Source organism: Vipera berus, assembly GCF_964194415.1.
Source record: "Vipera berus genome assembly, chromosome: 4".
Classification (NCBI taxonomy): Eukaryota; Metazoa; Chordata; class Lepidosauria; order Squamata; family Viperidae; genus Vipera; species Vipera berus.
In genome coordinates this window covers 63,769,470-63,789,536 of record NC_138206.1, presented here as the reverse complement: position 1 = coordinate 63,789,536, position 20,067 = coordinate 63,769,470, and the positions used below count along the sequence as shown (strand labels likewise).

The following is a 20,067-nucleotide window of genomic DNA, read 5'->3' as shown; positions in this document are numbered from 1 at the left end:
ATGGAAAAAAAGTTGTGATACGTCACAACATGTCATGCAATGCGGTGAGTTTGACACCCATGGGTTAGCCCATTTGAGCCTTATGATGCAATTTTTTGGCCCAATTGAAGGTTACAAAGTATAAAACAGACATGAAAGTTTTAGCTGTTTATAGAATGCAAGTTCAGACTACCTTATTAGGATAGATTATTATAGTAGTTCCATAAATTTAGAGCCTTGGTGGAGCAGTGGGCTAATGCCTCCTTAAGTAACACCAGCTGCCTGCAATTAGTGCAGGTTCGCATCCCACCAGGCTCAAGGTTGACTCAGCCTTCCATCCTTCCGAGGTAGGTAAAATGAGGACCCAGATTGTTGGGGGCAATTAAGCTGACTTTGTAATAATGCCGCTTGGGGGTGTGTGAAAGCCCTAATAAGCAGGCATATACATAGAATGAAGGCTACTGCTAAGCTTGTAAGCCGCCCTGAGTCTTCGGAGAAGGGCGGGATATAAATGGAATTAAAATAAATAAATAAAAATAAATAAATTATTTTCATATAACAAAGATTTTAGGTGAACTTCTGACCTGATTTCAGAACTAAGTGACTAGGTTTCAGTCATATTCCCCTCTGATATCTAAAAATTAATTTTACAGTTGAAACTTGGCAAAGACTCAGGAGGCAATCACATATTTTTAGAATTGATTAGGAGAAATAGAGATTGGTAAACACCAATTTTTAGCATTCTTTTAACCTACAGTAATCCATTAGCCTACAGTAATCCACTCATTGCTTTAGGATTAATCATTATTATAGTCAGTTGTAACAAAAGAGCCCAAATCTAACCCAGCTGATTATTCCCAACTACTCTGCTTAATGTAATTTGCAAATAATATGCCAGGCATTCATTGCAGATGTCTCTATATTAACTGGAATGGGAAAAAAAATTCCACCAGGTGGAATAATAAATGATAGATCCCAGCACTGTTCTATATATCCTATATTGACAAAACTCATCTTTATGAGAAGAGACCATGGGCAAACTTTGGAGAGCATCACATAACATCCTCAATTAAATCCTATATGAAACTACCAGTTTTTGAAGTATTGGTCAGATGAGATACAGCTATATAATGCATGTAACATTAGTTGTTGTTGTTGTTAGTTGCGCTGTCATGTCCGACCCATCGCGACCCCGTGGACAACATTCCTCCAGGCCTTCCTATCCTCTACCATCTTCTGGAGTCCATTTAAGTTCACGCCTACTGCTTCAGTAACATTAGTAAGCGGTGTTTAATACCAATATTTGGAAGCCTTTTTTATATTCCATGGGGGACAGGAAAAGATGTAGAAAGTAGCATGAAGAAACAAAAATAAGTCCAAAATATCTGTATTACATCCAGAAATGCCAACTTTGAAACCAATATTTTTCATCCATAACTATGGCACCCTAAGGATACCTGCATACATGCAAATCCTTCTCTGGGATCAGTAACACAACAGGGATTGCTTTTTCCTTCCAGTAACAGATTTCTGGGAAATACCAAACATGGCATTGAGAATTCCAATGTTTGTTACAAATTTTTGTGGATGTGGTTGGAAAGAGGCCTAGAAATGCCAGCACAAATACATCACACTTGCTGAACGTGCACACTCGTTCACACACTCACTTACTGCCCCGAAACTTTCAAATGCTATTTGCAACATTCACTCACTCACTTACTGCCCCATTGCTTCCAAACGCTTCCAAACACCACTTGCTCGCTCACTCACTTACTGCATTTGGAAGCGACGGGGCAGTAAATGAATGAGTGCCAGTGCCAGAGGCCATCAGCTGTTTGGTGCCAAAGACCACTGCCACAAGGAACACAGCTCTGGGTCGGGGTTTGGAGCAGCTCCGGGTGGGGGCTCAGCACAGGCCGCAGTATGGCAACTGCGGGGAGGGGAATCCCCACGGTGGCTGTAGGGAGGGGAATCCCCGCATGTGGCTCAGAGCCACAGGGGCGAGGGTGCAAAGGACGGACGGCAACGCCATAGTAAGACACCGGCATCGCTCCCAGTGACAGCACCTCTGAGTTCTGGCACCTTTTTTTTTTTAGAAAAAAAGCACTGTATATATATGTGTGTGTGTGTGTGTGTGTGCACGTGTGTGTGTGTGTGTGTGTGCATGCGTGCACACATATATATACAGTGCTTTTTTTCTAAATCATATATATGATTTAAAGAATATGTGTGCATTCAGGAATATGTTGAATAATAAATGGTTGAACTGAGCAATATGTCCAGAAATACATTGCTGTAAATCCAACTAATTTTTAGCCATATTTTAAACATTGCTTCCTAGAATAATAACTTTATTGTCACTTGAATGTACACTAATCGGCATACATTAAAATGAAAGTTCATTGCATACAGCTCTCAAAGGGTCACCACCTCCAATACACACTATATAAATATGACAAAATAAATAAATAAATATACCCACATATATGACACAGAGAAACAACACAGTCTAGTTCGGATTATGTATACATGTGCATGGCAAGAAAAACGATTCTTGCGAGTTTACTAGGTGGATGGCATAGGGAACAAAGCTATTACTTAATCAGGTAGTCCTGCTAGAAATACTTCAAAACCTCCTCCCAGAGGGGAGCAACAGAGACAGACCATAAAATGGGTGTGTGGGTTCTCTAACAATGCTTTGAGTTCTAAGCACATAACACTTATGAGCAGTATTTTGAATACCAGGAAGTGAGTTTCCTGTGATCTTCTCCGCTGTCCTTACCAATCTCTGTATGGAATTTCTATCTGAGGCATTGATGCAGTTTGTTAAAATACTATCAATACTATCAATCATGCCTCTGTAAAAAGTGGCCAGGACAGAAGGAGAGATGTGCTGTTCTCATCCAACACAGGAAATGCAGACGCTGGTTTGTTCACTTCACTAAGGATGACGTGTGGAGAGACCAATTCATATTGTTAGTTATCTGCACCCTAGATACTTAATACTGTTGACCACCTCTACAGCTGCATCCTTGATACTGAGTGGTGTATGACTATGCTGGCTCTTTCTAAAATCTACAATGATCTCCTTTGTTTTATCAACATTTAGAATCAGGTTACTTTTATTGCACCAGTGCACCAGAGCTTTCACCTCTTCCCTATAAGCATCTTCATTGTCATCTTGGATAATACCCATCACTTCCGTGTTGTCTGCATACTTCACAATATGATTTGTAGCAGATTTGGCACAGCAGTTGTGGGTCATTAAAGTGAACAATAGCAGACTCAGGACACAGCTCTGTGGGGAACCTGTACTCAAGGAGATGGAGTTGGAAACTTTCATTCCAACTCACACAAACTGGAACCTATCAATAAGGAAATGAAGTATCCAATTATATAAAGGAGTATTAAAACCTAATAGGCAATTTGTTCACCAGATGCTGACGAATGATTGTGTTGAATGCCAAACTAAAATCAACAAACATGAGTATTCTTCCCCTCCAGGTGTGCCAAGCTAAGATGAAGCACACAGGAAAGTCCATCTTCTACAGAGCACTTCTTCCAATAGCCAAACTGTAATGAGTCAAATGTAGGGGGAAGGCATGAAATCATATAGACTTTGACCAATCTCTCAAAACACTTCATCGTAATGGAACTGGACGGTAATCATTAAGGCATGTGATTACAGTATTTTGGGCACTGGTACAATGATTTCAGTCTTAAAACATAATGGGATCATGGATTGATGCAACAAGAGATTGAAGATGTCTGTGGGAACAGTGACCAGCTGGTCAGCACATTCCTCAATTACTCGCCCAGGGATATTATCAGGACCCACAGCTTTCCGAGTATTGATTTTCCACAGGACCTTCTGAATAGCAGTTGTATCAAACCTAAGCACCTGCTCATCAGGAAGGGGAACAGTCTTTCTTGCTGGCATGTTGTTTGTGGCCTCAAACCATCCAAAAACATATTTAGCTTGTTTAATTACCTGAATGCCTTGCCACATATGTCTTGGGTCCATAGGATTTTGAAAGAAATTCTGTACTTTCTGACTATAGGCCTGCTTTGCTGATTTTATAGCATGCTTCAAATCAGCTCTTACTATTCTAAGTGCTGCCACATCACCTGATTTGAAAGTGGTGTTTCTCACCTTCAACACTACATGGGCCTCCTGTGACATCCAAGGTTTTTCATTTGCTCGCATGATAATACACTTAAGAACACTGACATCCTCCATACACTTTTGGATATAAACAGACACAGTAGAAGTGTACTCGTTTACATCACTATGTTGTCCATTTGTTGCAGCCTCTTTAAATATATTTCCATCTGTGCGCCCAAAACAGTCTTGTAGAGCTTCCATAGCTCCTGCAGGCCATACACTCACTTGTTTTTTAATTGGACTCTCTCTAATTAACAAAGGCTTATATGCTGGCATAAGCATCACAGAGAGATAATCTGAGGAGCCAACATGAGGGCGAGGGGCAGCCTTAACTGCTTTCTCAATGTTAGAGTCAGCTAAATCCAGAGAATGTGCACCTCTAGTAGCAAAATTCACATATTGATGGAAATTAGGGAGGGCTGCTTTCAAGTCAGTCAGATTGAAATCCCCTGCCAGAATGAAAACACCTTTTGGGTGGATAGTTTGCAAGTCACTGATAATGCAATAAAGAGCACTCAGGGCTCTATTCTTGTTGGGGGGGGGGATACACACAGCTATGATTAGGATGACAGTGAATTCTCTTGGCAAATAAAAGAGTACATTTCACAGCCAAACACTCAACATCAGGAGAGCACTGGCTGGATGCTACCTTACCATTGGTACACCACCTCTCATTAATATAAATACATACACCTCCACCACAGATTTTTCCACTCAAATCCCTGCTCTTGTCCAGCTGAAATGTTGAAAAGCCCATCATACTGATAGCATTGTCTGGAATAAATGACTTTAACCATGTCTCTGTCAGGATTATAGCACAGCAGTCTCTCACCTCTTTATTCGTGGCTAGCTCAAGTTTCAGATCATCCATTTTAGTCTCTAGGGAGCAAACATTGGCAAACAGGACAGATTGAAATGGCGCTCCATGTAGATTAGCCCCCAATTTATCTTGTATTCCTGCATGACAACCTCACCTCCTTTTGTTTTCCTGATCCTGGCTCTTCTACCTTTTCCTTAAAGAGGCTTCACTCCCTTTCGCCCCTGGAGCACGCTGCCGCTGCCTCCAACTCCTCCAAAAGCCTCTCTCCCTTCCTCTGGGCCTGCCGACAGCCTCATCCAGTTACTTCGCTCCATAAGCCGTGGGACCTCTCCATCTCTGTCTCTTTTGGAAACAGCCCCAATCTGCAATAGAATCCATTGCTGTGCCAACAGTCAGCTCTTGCTGCCAGCAGAACAATTTCAAATAGCGCAAACAACTTTTAACGGTCTGGCCAACAGTTCCAAAACAGCTAAAAACCTTGCCATGCCAGCAAAGATTGTCGTATGTTAGCTTAGTCCTAATACTTTGCTCAAACACATTAAAACCTTCCCAACCTTCCTATATCCCTTGTATCCCTCCAAAAACTTTTCACCTTCAAGAGCCAATGCTGCCACAGCTGATCTAGGCACCGCCATCTTGTTACCCTCAAAACTGAGTTCATTCAAAGTATTATTTAAAAAGACATATGTCAAAATAAATAAGCCCATATTATTCCAAACTGTAAGATTTTAATGGTAAATTGTAAAAATTATATCTATTACCAAGCATTTTGCAATCAAAATCACAAAGCAAGGACTTCGTCCCAGGACCCATCCACGGACCACAAACCGGCAGCCAGGCCAATCAATCCATAGGCTCTGAGGTGCCAAGCAGTCAGAGCAACAGGGAGGTGGCTGAAGGGGAGGAAAGCCCAGGAGTGCAACATGGGGGAGGAAGTGATCACTGAAGAAAAAAGTTCCCAATATTTGTTACAAAAAGTGGAGTCAAACTCAATTAGTACATGAATTCTGAGTTCTGAATTTTTTATTTCAGCTGATAACCAAAGCTAGGATAAGAAACCTGAAAGTGTGGTATACCAATTCCACTTTGTAGTGTGCACAGTGAAAATGAATATGGAATCTATCTTGGATTGTGTACAGTGAAATATATTCAAACATATTTATTCAACAGTTTAAATTTGCACTGGTATATACTTTATGGAATAGATGAGAATTATTTTATAACTTTTTAAAAAATGGATGTTATTCTGGATGTTAGATACTGGGTTCATGGCTTCAATGACGAGACGAGGCGAATGACTTCAGCAAAGATCATTGTTTATTGTTTGCAGGAACTGAACTGAGAAACAGGGCTGCGAATGCAGCAATTTATACCCTGGCCTCTAGGCAGTGGCCAATAGATTTAAAGCAACCTATTGCCGCCCTAGAGGCAGCCAATGGTGGTGCTGGAGACGGGTTGTCTGAGGAGCTGGGAGCCGTTAGCCAGCTTCCCTGCTTAAACAACCTACCAGCAATTAACCCTTGTGATGTTCCCTTAACAAGACAAAGCCCAATACATTACACCCCTTCCCCCTAGAATGTACAAACATTATAACAACAAATAGAATGATTACGGCAATACGAGTTTACAGAGGTACAACAGTAATATGCAATATACACGTTTTTTCCATACTGGCTAATACAGACAACATCATAGCTCAGTTATTTCAGAACAAAATCTTGTAAATATGCAGGAGGCTTGCGAACCCTTGTGGAACGCCTGGGAGAACCAGGAACTCCCTGGCCCACCAGCTTGCCCGCCGGGCTGGGTAGACCAGTGTCCGTACATTCAAGCAAGTCTGGTTGACTTGGAATTCTCTGGCTGGCCCTTCCAGGATGGCCCACCCCAGAGTCCAATTGCTCAGGAGAGTTAGCACAGTGGCTGTAGTGTTCTGGTTGGCTTTCTCCATCAGGGGCCCCATGTTGCACTCCTGGGCTTTCCTCCCCTTCGGCCACCTCCCTGTTGCTCTGAGTGCTTGGCACCTCAGAGCCTATGGATTGATCGGCCTGGCTGCCGGTTTGTGGTCCATGGATGGGTCCTGGGACGAAGTCCTTGCTTTGTGACCATTCTGGGAAACACTCTCTAAACTGATCAATATGGCGATGGATGACTCGCCCGCCCTCTAGGCCCACTTCCTATGAGAGAGGGCCCGACGTTTTGGTGATTTTCCCTGGCACCCACAAGTTCCCATGCCCATAGTTCCTGGCCCACACCCTGTCGCCCACTTGCAGCCCCCTCGGGGGGTTTGGGCGAGAGGCCTCAGCTGCCACCTAGTCTGGGTGCAACCTGTGCAGTTTTGTGATTAGGCGCTACCCCCAGTGCAGCTCTGCTGGGCTTTTCCCTGTTGCCATGCATGGTGTGGAATGTTGGCAGAGCAAAAAGTTGGCCAGTCTGTGGTGCCAGTCCCCAGTCACTATACGCCTCAATGACTCTTTCGTGGTTCGTACCATATGTTCGGCTTGACCATTACTAGATGGGTGAAATGGAGCTGATGTTGCATGCCTAATGAGGTTTGCCCTCAGGAACGCCTGAAATTCTTCCACAGTAAATTGGGCCCTGTTATCAGACACTACGACGTCCGGCAGCCTGTGTGTTGCAAAGAGTTTCCTAAGCACCTGGATGGTCCTAGCAGTAGTCATGTTTGCGATTGGTATAACTTCTAGCCATTCAGAGTGGCTGTCAACCACTGTCAGGAAAAGCTGTCCCTGAAAGTGCCCGTCGAAGTCTATATGAATCCTTGACCAAGGGGTGTGTGTCTCCTCCCACCTGTGCACGGGAGCGTACGGCATTTCAGGCCTCGATTGCTGGCATGCATAACACCCATGCACCTGAGCCTCAATGGCTTTATCTAATCCTGGCCACCAGGTCCCTTAATGCGGTGGGAACTATGACCCTGTTCCCCCAAAGAATACAACCCTTATGAGCTGAGAGCTCATGTCTCCTTGTGAAATAGCTCTGAAACTCAGGACCTGGGCTTTTATCTAGCCACCCCATGTGTACCCAAGATAGCACTCTGCTTAGATTCTTAGCTGTTGCTGTTTCAGCAGCTATGAATCCCCTGCGTGGAGGGGAAACTCCGGCAAGTCCTAAATGGACAAAATGCAGGCCTCTGGGGCTGGATCTGGTTTGATTTGTGGCAGTGGAAGCCTGCTCAGGCCATCTGCATGGCCCATATCCTTGCCGGGTTTGTGAATTAGCTTAAAGTTGTAAGCCAATAAAAAATAGACCATCTTAGCATCCTAGGGGATAAGATGTGGGGTGTCTGTCTGTCTGTAGTGAATAACCCCAATAGCGGTTTATGGTCTGTGAAGACCGTGAAGTCCCTGCCATAGAAGTAGTCATGGAATTTTTTTACTCCAGCTACTATAGCCAGTGCCTCTTTGTCGATTTGAGCGTAATTACGCTTGGCGGAAGACAGTGTCCTTGAATAAAAAGCAATTGGAACTTGAGTTCTATCTAAGTCACTTATTTATTTTTATTTAATCCCATTTATATCCCGCCCTTCTCCGAAGACTCAGGGCGGCTTACAATTTAAGCACAAACCAATGTGCTTAGCAATAGCCTTCATTCTATGTATATGCCTGCTTATTAGGGCTTTCGGCCCCCGCCAAGTGGCATTATTACAAAGTCAGCTTATTGCCCCCAACAATCTGGGTCCTCATTTTACCTACCTCAGAAGGATGGAAGGCTGAGTCAACCTTGAGCCTGGTGGGATGCGAACCTGCACTAATTGCAGGCAGCTGGTGTTACTTAAGGAGGCATTAGCCCACTGCTCCACCAAGGCTCTTAGGGCTGCCCCCACCCCATATGGAGACGCGTCACACACTAGGCATACTGGCATTGATTCCTTGAAATGAGTGATCGTGGAACTGACCGACAGAAGAGCCTTCAATTCCTGAAAACTTTTTTCGTGAACACTAGTCCACTTCCATGCAGCATTTTTGTCCAAGAGCCAGTGTAACGGCTCTGCCACTGCGGCCTTGTTAGGAAGGAACGTGTGGTAAAAATTTAGGCCTAGGAATGCCTGCAGCTCTCCCTTCGTTTTGGGGCTGGATGCCATCTGAATGGCTTTTACTTTAGACTCGGCAGGATGGATGCCGTCAGCATCTATACGGAAACCCAAGAACTCAGTTGAAGGGACTCCAATACTAACTTATTCTTTTTAAGCTTGAGGCGTTATGATTGGGGTCTCCCATTCACTCCTATCTACAGCCTGCAGTACGCCCTGTTCAACAAGTTTATCTAACACAGCATTTATCTTGCGTTTAAGAGCAAATGGCACCCTACGAGGTTTAATCCTGACTGGCACTACAGTAGGATCTAGTTTAAATGTTATTGGCAGGCCCGTGTATGTCCCCAGAGCTGAATCAAACACATCTGCAAATTCTTCACATACTGTTGCTAGACTCGTGACTTGTGTCTGGTTGATTCCAGTTACTTGGATGCCTAGTGCATCAAACCAATCGAGCCCGATCGGGCTCATTTGCTGACCCCCTACTACAACAACATCCAGGTGCCCAGAAAACCCCTTAAATTTAATGGCTAGTGTGGCCTCACCCTTGGCTGTGACTCTGGCATTCGGGAAATCAGTTAGTATAATGTCAGAAGGCCTCAGCTTGGCCCATCTCTTACTGCGATTACAGATGAAATTAAATGTCTCTAGTGAAATAATAGATACGCCTGAGCCCGTGTACAGCTCCATCTTGCAGGGGACCCCTTGCAACTCCACCTGAAGTCTAAACTTCAGCTTAATGGGGTGGCGAGCTCCTGTACAGCAAATGCTTCTGCAGCTGGAGCAAAACCCCACGCTATACTGTCCCGGGGCCCTGGTACCTCTCCTGGTTGGGATGTCCGACTGGTGATTCGATGGCTGGTCCCTCTGGTGACCTCTGCAGATGGACACAATGTGGCCAGTCTTTCTGCAGGCCCGGCATGTGGCTGTCCAGAACTTACAGTCCAAGCATTGGTGGTAGCCGCCACACCTGGGCACCTAAGGAAGGGATCTGTGTTGTAAGTCGCCCCTTGTTGCTTGTCTCTGTGACGCTGTTGGTCATTGTGTCTTTGTAGCTTGTCGACTTCTGTGTCATCATCGGGGTCTTCTGTGTGTTCAGTGTCCTCGTGGTGGATGGGTTCCACGAGTTGAGCTGTTTTGGCAGGCCGCATGGCTCGTACGGCCCCGCCGGCGGCCTCGTCCACCATGATTTCTTTCAGCGCATCTGGGAATGACAGAGTCTCTTTAGCGGAGAGTTTATGCCGTGACTCTCGATTCCAGAGACTGCAGACAAGCCGGTCTCGTAGCCTCTCCTCGACGTCAGAGAACTGGCACAGGTGTGCGGCCTGCCTCAACGCTGCGATGAATTCAGACGCTGTTTCACCTGGCTGCTGAATTCTCTGCTCGAATGCATGGCGCCAAGCGATTACCGACAGCTTGGCTTGAAAGTGGTCTCTGAGCTTCTTCTTCAAGTCCGTGAACATTACGGACTCCAATGGCATTGGCGCGAACAGGTTCTCCGCAATGTCAAACGTGGCTGGGCCACACACACACAGGAGTGTGGCGGCCTTCAGGCCATCCTCGGCAATTTGATTTATGCGAAGATAGTTCTCGATCCTGAATAGATACGAGGACCATCTTTCTGGGTAAGTTATGTTGAATTCTTCAAGCTTTCTGAACTTGGCCATTTCTGCTGGTCTTTGCGGCTGGGCGTATGGGCGCTAGCGTGGCTGTGCTAGGCCGACTGTAGGGGAGGGAATTGCTTTTTCCGCCAGGCGCTGCTCGGCCTCTCCCCTAGTGACTCTTCAGCTCAGTTGGAGGAGCAGGATCCCATCCTCGTCGCCAGTGTTAGATACTGGGTTCATGGCTTCAATGATGAGATGAGGCGAATGAGTTCAGCAAAGATCATTGCAGCAATTTATACCCTGGCCTCTAGGCGGTGGCCAGTAGGTTTAAAGCAACCTATTGCCACCCTAGAGGCAGCCAATGGCAGCACTGGAGATGGGTTGTCTGAGGAGCTGGGAGCCGTTAGCCAGCTCCCCTGCTTATACAACCTACCAGCAATTAACCCACATGATGTTCCCTTAACAAGACAAAGCCCAATACATTACACTGGATTCACTGGATTCAGTTTGAAAACAAGTTCTATTTCCTCCACAGATTTGGGGGTATTGGAAATCTCATCCAAGTTATGCTTCTCTGCCAATAGTATGAATTCTTTCTCTGGAAATTGTGTAGATTTCTGTCAGTAAATTTTATAATGTCAGCCATATTTGCAATCTCTAGATACATCAAAAAGTAGATTATGACATCCAAGTTCATATGATCTTTGAGTTCATAAATATTAATTCTAGTTCCCACCAATTGTTTACATATCACTGGCTACACCAGTATACTTTTTACTGTGAAATTTCTTCTTCTGACAAAAATCACAACCCTCTATAAACATTTTTTTAAAATCCTTGTTAAACATAGTCATCCATGCCTGGCATGTTCTTTACATGTTTAAGTGGTGTTAACTGATTTGTTATCCCCTTCTTAAATTGTACTCTGAGCTCATGATTTGAACAGCCTTCATGCTCTGTTTAATCCACAGGAGAAAAATATTGTTGGCAGCAAGCCATTCATTCTTAGGCGAAGCTGGCAGCCTTATGAAGGAAAAGAAGGTAATAGGCATTTGTAGGGTCATTAATACTACAGAATAATCGTCTTATTACTTGGGACAGCAGTGGAGAAAAAGCTGTATTATTATGGATTTGCCCTGCAGACTCCATTGGGATACATTAAAACTAAGGAGATATTTAAACAGTGCACAAAAGATGTTGACATTCAAACTAATATGACTTTGATATCTAAATACACATGTCTCTTGGGGAAATTTTATTTTATTTAGATAATTTATCAGTCTTTACTGAATAAGTTAGATAAGAAAGTTTCTATTTGTGTATTTTAATGTACTTCCACTGGTAAGTTAGGATAGTAGATTCCAGTGTATACAAGACTGTATATCTTAATATGGCAATGATACTATTGAATGAGTAGCTTGTATGTTATTACATTGCTAGTATTATATAAACATATAACTAGAAATTATTACATCTGTCTTAACAGAATCTTCAAGAAGAACTAAAAACCACAAGTTTATTATATTACTGTCCCACCCCCAAAGTGGAAATAGTGATTTTAAAGCCAATTTTTGCACTATGAAAAACAACTGTACACACATGAACTCTGAACATTTTTCTATTAAATTATAGCATAAGATAATATCAATGATCACACCATAACATACATAGAAAACTGGTGCAATTTACTATGCATTTGTGTCAGAGTTTGGAAAAAAAACCTAACTATGCATTTTTGTTTAATTTACTAAGCAATATTGCAGGTAAGACAGAAAATATTTTTGCAATATAGAAAATAGATGAAATGCAAACTTGAAAATATAATGAAAGTAAGAATTAACTTTTCAAATCTTTTGAGCCTATGTATGTGATAAGGAAAATGAGCTGCTACCTGAATAGCAAAATAATTGAATTAAAGCCAGTCACATGTCCAACTTAGTATTAATTAAGAGGAAAACAAATGGCTAATTATTTTATGCAGAGTAGACAACTGATGGTGGTATCTGTGAAGTACAATTTAGAGACATGCATTTCCAATTTAACTTTATGACACCAGCTACTACAGATATATTGGATGGTTATAAATAGACGTGTCTTTAGCTGAAGATGGAACCTTTTCTAAATTACCATAGAGATGTCAGTACCATTTATTTATTTATTTATTTATTTATTTATTTATTTATTTATTTATTTATTTATTTATTTATTTATTTATTTATTTGATTTGTATACCGCCCTTCTCCCTAAGGACTCAGGGCGGTGAACAGTGACATAAATAACAGAATGCACAAATACAGATATTGAAAACAAATTAAACCCTAATTTTGCCCAAATGCAGAAGATAGTTATCTTAAAACAATAATTAAAACAGAACCCGTCAGACCAGACCGGATTGCTCAAACAGATATGTTTTTAGGTCGCGTCGGAAGGAGCGAAGGTCGGGAGCCATCCGGAGCTCAACCGGTAAACGGTTCCATAGGTCAGGCGCGCCCACAGAGAACGCTCTTCCTCTGGGAGCCACCAGATGGCATTCTCCGAACGGCAGAACCCTTAGGAGGCCCTCTCTGTGGGAGCGCACTGGACGGAGGGACGTTGACGCTGGCAGCAGGTGATTCCTAAGGTACTCCGGACCCATGTCATGTAGGGCTTTGAAAACCATTACCAGCACCTTGAATCTTACCTGGAGGACAACTGGGAGCCAATGCAGCTCACGGAGTAGAGGTGTAACATGGGAGTATCGGGAGACTCCCAACACAACTCTCGTGGCTGCATTCTGTACCAGTTGGAGCCTCCGAGTGGTCCTCAAGGGCAGCCCCATGTAAAGAGCATTGCAGTAGTCTAAACGAGAGGTCACGAGTGCATGAGTGACCCTACGTAGGGCATCTTGGTCTAGATAGGGCCGTAATTGGCGAACCAGGAGAACCTGGGCAAAGGCTCCCCTAGTCACAGCTGTTATGTGGTCTTCCAAGGAAAGCTGTGAATCTAAGAGGACTCCCAAGTTGCGAGCCTTATCTGTGGGGGGTAATAACTTACCCCCTATAGAAAGAGATGGAATGTTCTGAATATCCCGAGATGCCGGTACGTACAGCCACTCAGTCTTGTCAGGGTTGAGTTGAAGCCTGTTCTTCCCCATCCAGACCCGAACTGCTTCTAGGCAACGGGACATCACATCAAGGGCATCACTGAGGTGGTTTGGGGTTGAAATAAAAAGCTGGGTATCATCAGCGTACTGGTGATACCCGACTCCAAAACCACAAATGATCTCACCTAGTGGTTTCATGTAGATATTGAATAGGAGAGGTGAGAGGACCGATCCTTGAGGGACTTTACAAGTGAGAGGCCTCGAGCTCGATCTCTGCCCTCCTGTTAATACCGACTGCGAACGTCCCATGAGATAGGAGGAGAACCACTGGAGAACCGTGCCTCCCACTCCCAATCCCCTGAGATGCTGCAGCAAGATACCATGGTCGATGGTATCAAAAGCCGCTGAGAGGTCTAGAAGAACTAGGACAGAGGAACAGCCTCTGTCCCGAGCTGTCCAGAGATCATTTATTAGTGCGACCAATGCCGTCTCTGTGCTGTGTCCGGGCCTGAAACCCGATTGGTACGGGTCCAGATAGTCAGTTTCCTCCAGAACCGAAGGGAGCTGATGTGCCACCACACTCTCAACAACCTTAGCAAGAAAGCGAAGGTTGGAGACCGGACGAAAGTTGTTTAATATAGTTGGGTCCAAGGTAGGTTTCTTGAGGAGGGGTCTCACCACCGCTTCTTTCAAGACGGAGGGGAAACAACCCTCACTCAGGGAGGCGGATATCACCGCCTGGAGCCAGATTCGTGTTCCCTCTCGAGCAGAATAAACCAGCCAAGAAGGGCACGGATCTGATAAACAAGTGGTGGAGCTCAGCTTCCTCATAATTCTGTCCACTTCCTTTGGGGTCACAGGATCGAACTCGTCCCATATAACATCGACGAGATCACCCATGTTCTGATCGTTAGACTCTGCCCAGTCGGAGTCTAAGCCGGTCCGAATCCGAGTGATTTTGTCCGACAGATGTTGGCAAAACTCCTCGGCACGACCCTGTAAGGGATCCTCCCTCACCTCTTGATTAAGGAGGGAGCTTGATGAGAATGTGTGTTTCATATTTAAATTTCAGTGCAAAGTTTTGGGAAAGTGGAACATCAAGAAGGGACATAGTTTATATTAATTGCCTGTTTATCAGTTACATTAAAGTGTCTTCCAATGTTGGGTGAAACTCTTTAAGGCTTTCAGTCTCTAAGCTTCCAGGAGTTTGGGAAGTTGAGTAAATAGAGAAAATGTTTGAGAGCAGTTTGGCAATGTTTCCCCTGGCTCATGTGGGCACCTTTGCTACTTTCTTCCAGATTTCAGGGGGGCTTCTATGGCCTGCATGGTTATTTCCTTCATACTCACTTGTAAAAGAGAAGGATGGTCTTGTTCCTAAAACATGGTTAATGAAAGAATATATATTCCTTTAAGCTATACCACAGTATGGGGAACCTATCAAGAACCAAGGAACCTAAGAGTATGATTATAACAATTATTAGACAATAAGGGATTGTTTTAGATGTACTGTTTTGCAATATTTTAATTTTTTAGAAATAATCAAGAACAACACGTATGAAATACAGTCAATGTTTTGAGGGTTTTTTTAATTTTTAAAGAATATTATTAAATATTTCACTTCTATATTATTACTATGGATAAAGACACAATCAAGAGACACTGAAGATGCTTGCATAATGTTTCAAAGAATTAGCAATCTTCACATTCCAAGAATAAACTCAAGCAAGATACGTGTCAAAGAAATTCTGATACAAAGCTGATAGCACTCAAAGATAATTTTTTTACCACTACCATTGCACTCCTATTCTGTATATTCAAGTATGAAATCTGTGAATTCTAGAAACAGAGTGTACAGAAAGTCTGCATGTTACATAAAACTGTGTAGGAAGGAATAGTAATAGTTTATCAGAACTGAATATTGTGCAGATGGTCTTAGATATTGGTGATTGTGTAGTCATCGGTTCAAATATAGGATGTTTAATACTTTAATATTTCTTTGTATATGTGTATGTTTATCTATCTCACCATCTCTGTCTTTCTTGACTATCTGTTCTCTCTCTCTCTCCATCATGATAGAAAAAAGAAAAAATGCCTGGTGCAAGCAACCAGGACTACTCCACAAATATGCTCAAGTATGTAGTTTATTGCTGATCATCTATACTACAAGAATCTCACCAGACTGTCTGCCTTCCCTTGGAAACAGCAGATATAGACCTATCGATTTGACTTCAGACATTTGTTCTCCTGAACCAACCAGAAAGTCTTTTTACCCCCCTGCCCCAGGGGTCCCCTCTTCTTCAGCTGATAATTCCCCCACAAAAAAATCTAATGAAATTACCTCCATCAGGAAATAAGTAAAGTGAGATCTAAAATATTTTATGATAAGTAAAAAACCAGAAAGATTTCCGACTGCTGTAGACATTCCATCAAATCCTCCCCCGAATAACCAGACTAAACATTGTAAGCATAAAGTGGAAAATATGGAAGCTTTAATAAAGTTTTAATAAAACAAAAACAAAAACAAAGGAAGGACAAGTAGAACTGCTTCACCTGTTAGTAAATGGTGAAAAATCAGGTATACTCATAGTCCAGTGAATTATATTGTGTATTTAAATAGTATTTATTTTTGTAAGTAATATCTATTTATATGAATTGTAATGCAAATTGTAACTTTTTATTATTTTTTATTTTTAATGTTATCCTCTCTTTTGGCTTTGTTAGGTTCTATAAATTTCATATACAATTTTATTCCTGCCACAATCATATTTTTTTTAGGAAACCTACATATTGAGCCCTGTGAAATGGCTTGGGCGGGGGATCTTGGAAAGGGCAGGAATACTGGTACTTTCCTACCTATAGCACCTCCCTTAAGCTTTTATTCTAGGAAATTTTTAACATGTTATTTGAATCTTTAAGATATCATTTTCATTTTTTTTACTTACAGAATTAGAATTGAATATCCCTAAGAATTAGGAATTAGGAATATGCCTAAGAATTAGGAATATGCCTAAGATCTAGGAATTGTTTATAAACAGATATTTCATTTCTGAAACATATTATTCTATCAGTATATTGAGTGATTTAAATTGTTTCCTAGTAAGGGATTGTAGAATCTTATTTCAATTTAGGTATCCTTGAATTTAAAGCACTAATCACTCATTGATTAATTAAATTAAATTAATTTAAAGCACTAATCACTCAATTTAAAGCAACCTAGAACTAAGGAGAAACTTCCTAACAGTTAGAACAATTAACCAGTGGAACAACCTGCCTCCAGAAGCTGTGAATGCTCCAACACTGGAAGTTTTTAAGAAGAGACTGGACAGCCATTTGTCTGAAATGGTATAGGGTTTCCTGCCTGAGCAGGGGTTGGACTAGATGACCTCCAAGGTCCCTTCCAACTTTATTATTATGATTATGATTATGATTTATATGGTTCTTTTCATCCCGTTTAAAAACAGATTACATAATCTTTAAAAATAACCCTATATAATGGTTAAATTATTCAACATTTTAACCTTAAGGTTTCAGATATAAAATAAATGTATCCTACAAAACATTTTCTGGGAAAAATATATGCTTTCTATATATAATCCAGAAATGTTAATTTAGTTTCAGAATCCAGTTTATTTTAAAATTGTCTTAAAATTTTTTATTTGTTTCATTCATACTTGTTTTGAAAAGTTTATGACAAGTACCAATATCTAATTAAATTGTTTCTCAGGTTTAATATATAGTGATTAGACCAATAAAACAACAGGATAGATATAAAGCAATTTCAGTATTGAATCTAATATAAGTAATCTAGAAAACAATGCCACCATCTATAATTATTGGTACAAACTCACAAGAGTAATTAACACAGCTGAGATGTTATATAAATATTATTATAGCAGAAAGTCAAGATTATTATGTTTCATTCCCTTCACATGGGCATCTATCAATCCACTGCTCATGGTGGAACCCAGGGTGTATTTAATTTAGACAACAAATTATAATTCATACTGCTCCTTTGAGATACTTTGTAGGGGAAAAACTCCATAGATATAAATCATTTCAACTTTTCTTTATGTCAAGTAAGAAAAATTAGTCTTCCATATATGTGTCCAACAATATAACTACCTCAGCAGGCAAAGAAAACCAACAATTACTGTTGTATTTCCCAGTCTGTCTCACCACTTTTGAGATTAAACCTTAAAGGATATATTAGCCAGCAATATTTCTTTCTAGTATGGAAACATATCTAGAGATTTTAAGACCAATTATATACATGTAATTACATTATATTCTTAAGAACTATTAGGTGATTAAGAAGTTTCTCAGATGAACAAACATTAGGCTGTTAAGAAATTCTAGTATTGATAAAATGAAGACAGGCAGTTGGCTCAGGTATTGTGTCTCCTTTTTTATTTTATATTAAATTAATTATTTCTAGCACAATTATGATTATTATTCTTGGTTTATCACTCTTCTTCATTCTTCTTGAAATGTTATAAAAAATTAACACATTGATAACATTCTAATCTGCATTTGCCCTTTTATTATAAGCTAGAAAAGGGAAAATCTGAAGACCTATTTATTTGAACAAGCCAGCCTGGCCTGATGGGGGATGTGTTGGGGTTTTTATTGCGGTTTTTTATATCATTATTTACTGTTTTAGCTCGGGCTTATATTTAATTCTCTTTTAACTTTTGTACTTTGTATTTTATATGTGCCCTGTTCACCACCCTGAGTCCTTCGGGAGAAGGGGGGTATACAAATATAATAAACTTAAACTTAAAATCAGTATAATAATAATTATTAAATAGTGCCCAAAGAACCATCATCAAACTGTTAAAGTAATTCCACTTTTTGCAGATTTGTGAAGATCATTCGGAGGCTGTTGGGGTCTTTGCATGTGTGTGCTTCACATTAAAGATGGTCCCAATGGAACTATTCTTTGTGAATATCTGTAGCTCAGGTGTAGGATGAGGGTGAAGGTTCATTCTCTGAGCTTGTGGGTTGGTTTCTGAACATTTCGTTACCAGGTTAGGTAACATCTTCAGCGGCATTTAGGGGATATCTTTTTAGAAGAGCACTGACACAGACATCCCCTAACTGCTGCTGAAGATGTTATCTAGCCTGGTAACGAAACATTTGGAAACCAACCCACAAGCTCAGAGAAGGAACCTTTACCCTCATAGACAAGTATGCACAAACAGCTAGGGACAATGTCAGAGCAACTATGAATAAGCTATGTGCACAATTATGTACAATTTGTAGCTACCTTAATGATTCTGTAATGTTTTAATTTTGTTAACATATGTTGTAAAGTGCCTTATTATAATAACAAGATGTTGTTTCTGTTTTAATATGTTTGTCATCTTATTATGGGGCTGATTTTCTTAAAACTTTCATTTTCAGTGATAAGTACAATATTATTATATTATTATACTAATGAAAATATTGTACCATTAGTTTATATAAAATGTGAGCTCTGATTATCATTATTAAGTGCAAGTTCAGACACTGTTTCAATTCTTTTCAATTAATATGAATTAGTAGGAAAGCTTACCTTTTCTACTGATTTCCTAATTAAAAAAATATTAATTGACTCCCTTCTCCCAATATACACATTACTGAATACAAATTGCTCATATATATGAGGGGGGTGGGGGGAGAGATAGCAACATTACCTTATTTTGTTCAAAATAGGAAAAGCCAAAGAGTATAACTTCTGAACATATGATTTATTTGATATGGGATCAATATTCTCTACTATCTAAACTTATGAATGAAATATTTATTTAAAGGTCAGAAATAGAGAGATATATCTACAGCTAACTTTAAAAGCCTTTGATTGTTTTGGTTTGAGGCATACTCATGTCATGGTTTAGCAGTGGGCTAATGCCTCCTTAAGTCACACCAGCTGCCTGCAATTATTTTTATTTTTATTTTTTTTTATTTTAATTCCATTTATATCCCGCCCTTCTCCGAAGACTCAGGGCGGCTTACAAGCTTAGCAGTAGCCTTCATTCTATGTATATGCCTGCTTATTAGGGCTTTCGCCCCCCCCCCCCCCAAGCGGCATTATTACAAAGTCAGCTTATTGCCCCCAACAATCTGGGTCCTCATTTTACCTACCTGGGAAGGATGGAAGGCTGAGTCAACCTTGAGCCTGGTGGGACGCGAACCTGCACTAATTGCAGGCAGCTGGTGTTACTTAAGGAGGCATTAGCCCACTGCTCCACCAAGGAGCAGTGCAGGTTCGCATCCCACCAGGCTCAAGGTTGACTCAGCCTTCCATCCTTCCGAGGTAGGTAAAATGAGGACCCAGATTGTTGGGGGCAAGAAGCTGACTTTGTAATAATGCTGCTTGCCCCCCCT

The 20,067-nt window shown here is 41.3% G+C and overlaps 1 protein-coding gene across 9 annotated transcripts in view; it reads right to left on the bottom strand.

Annotated features, from left to right (window-relative positions):
• The window catches only part of DMD (dystrophin), a 931,439-nt gene that overhangs the window by 209,978 nt on the left and 701,394 nt on the right, over positions 1-20,067 (bottom strand). The window lies entirely within an intron of this gene.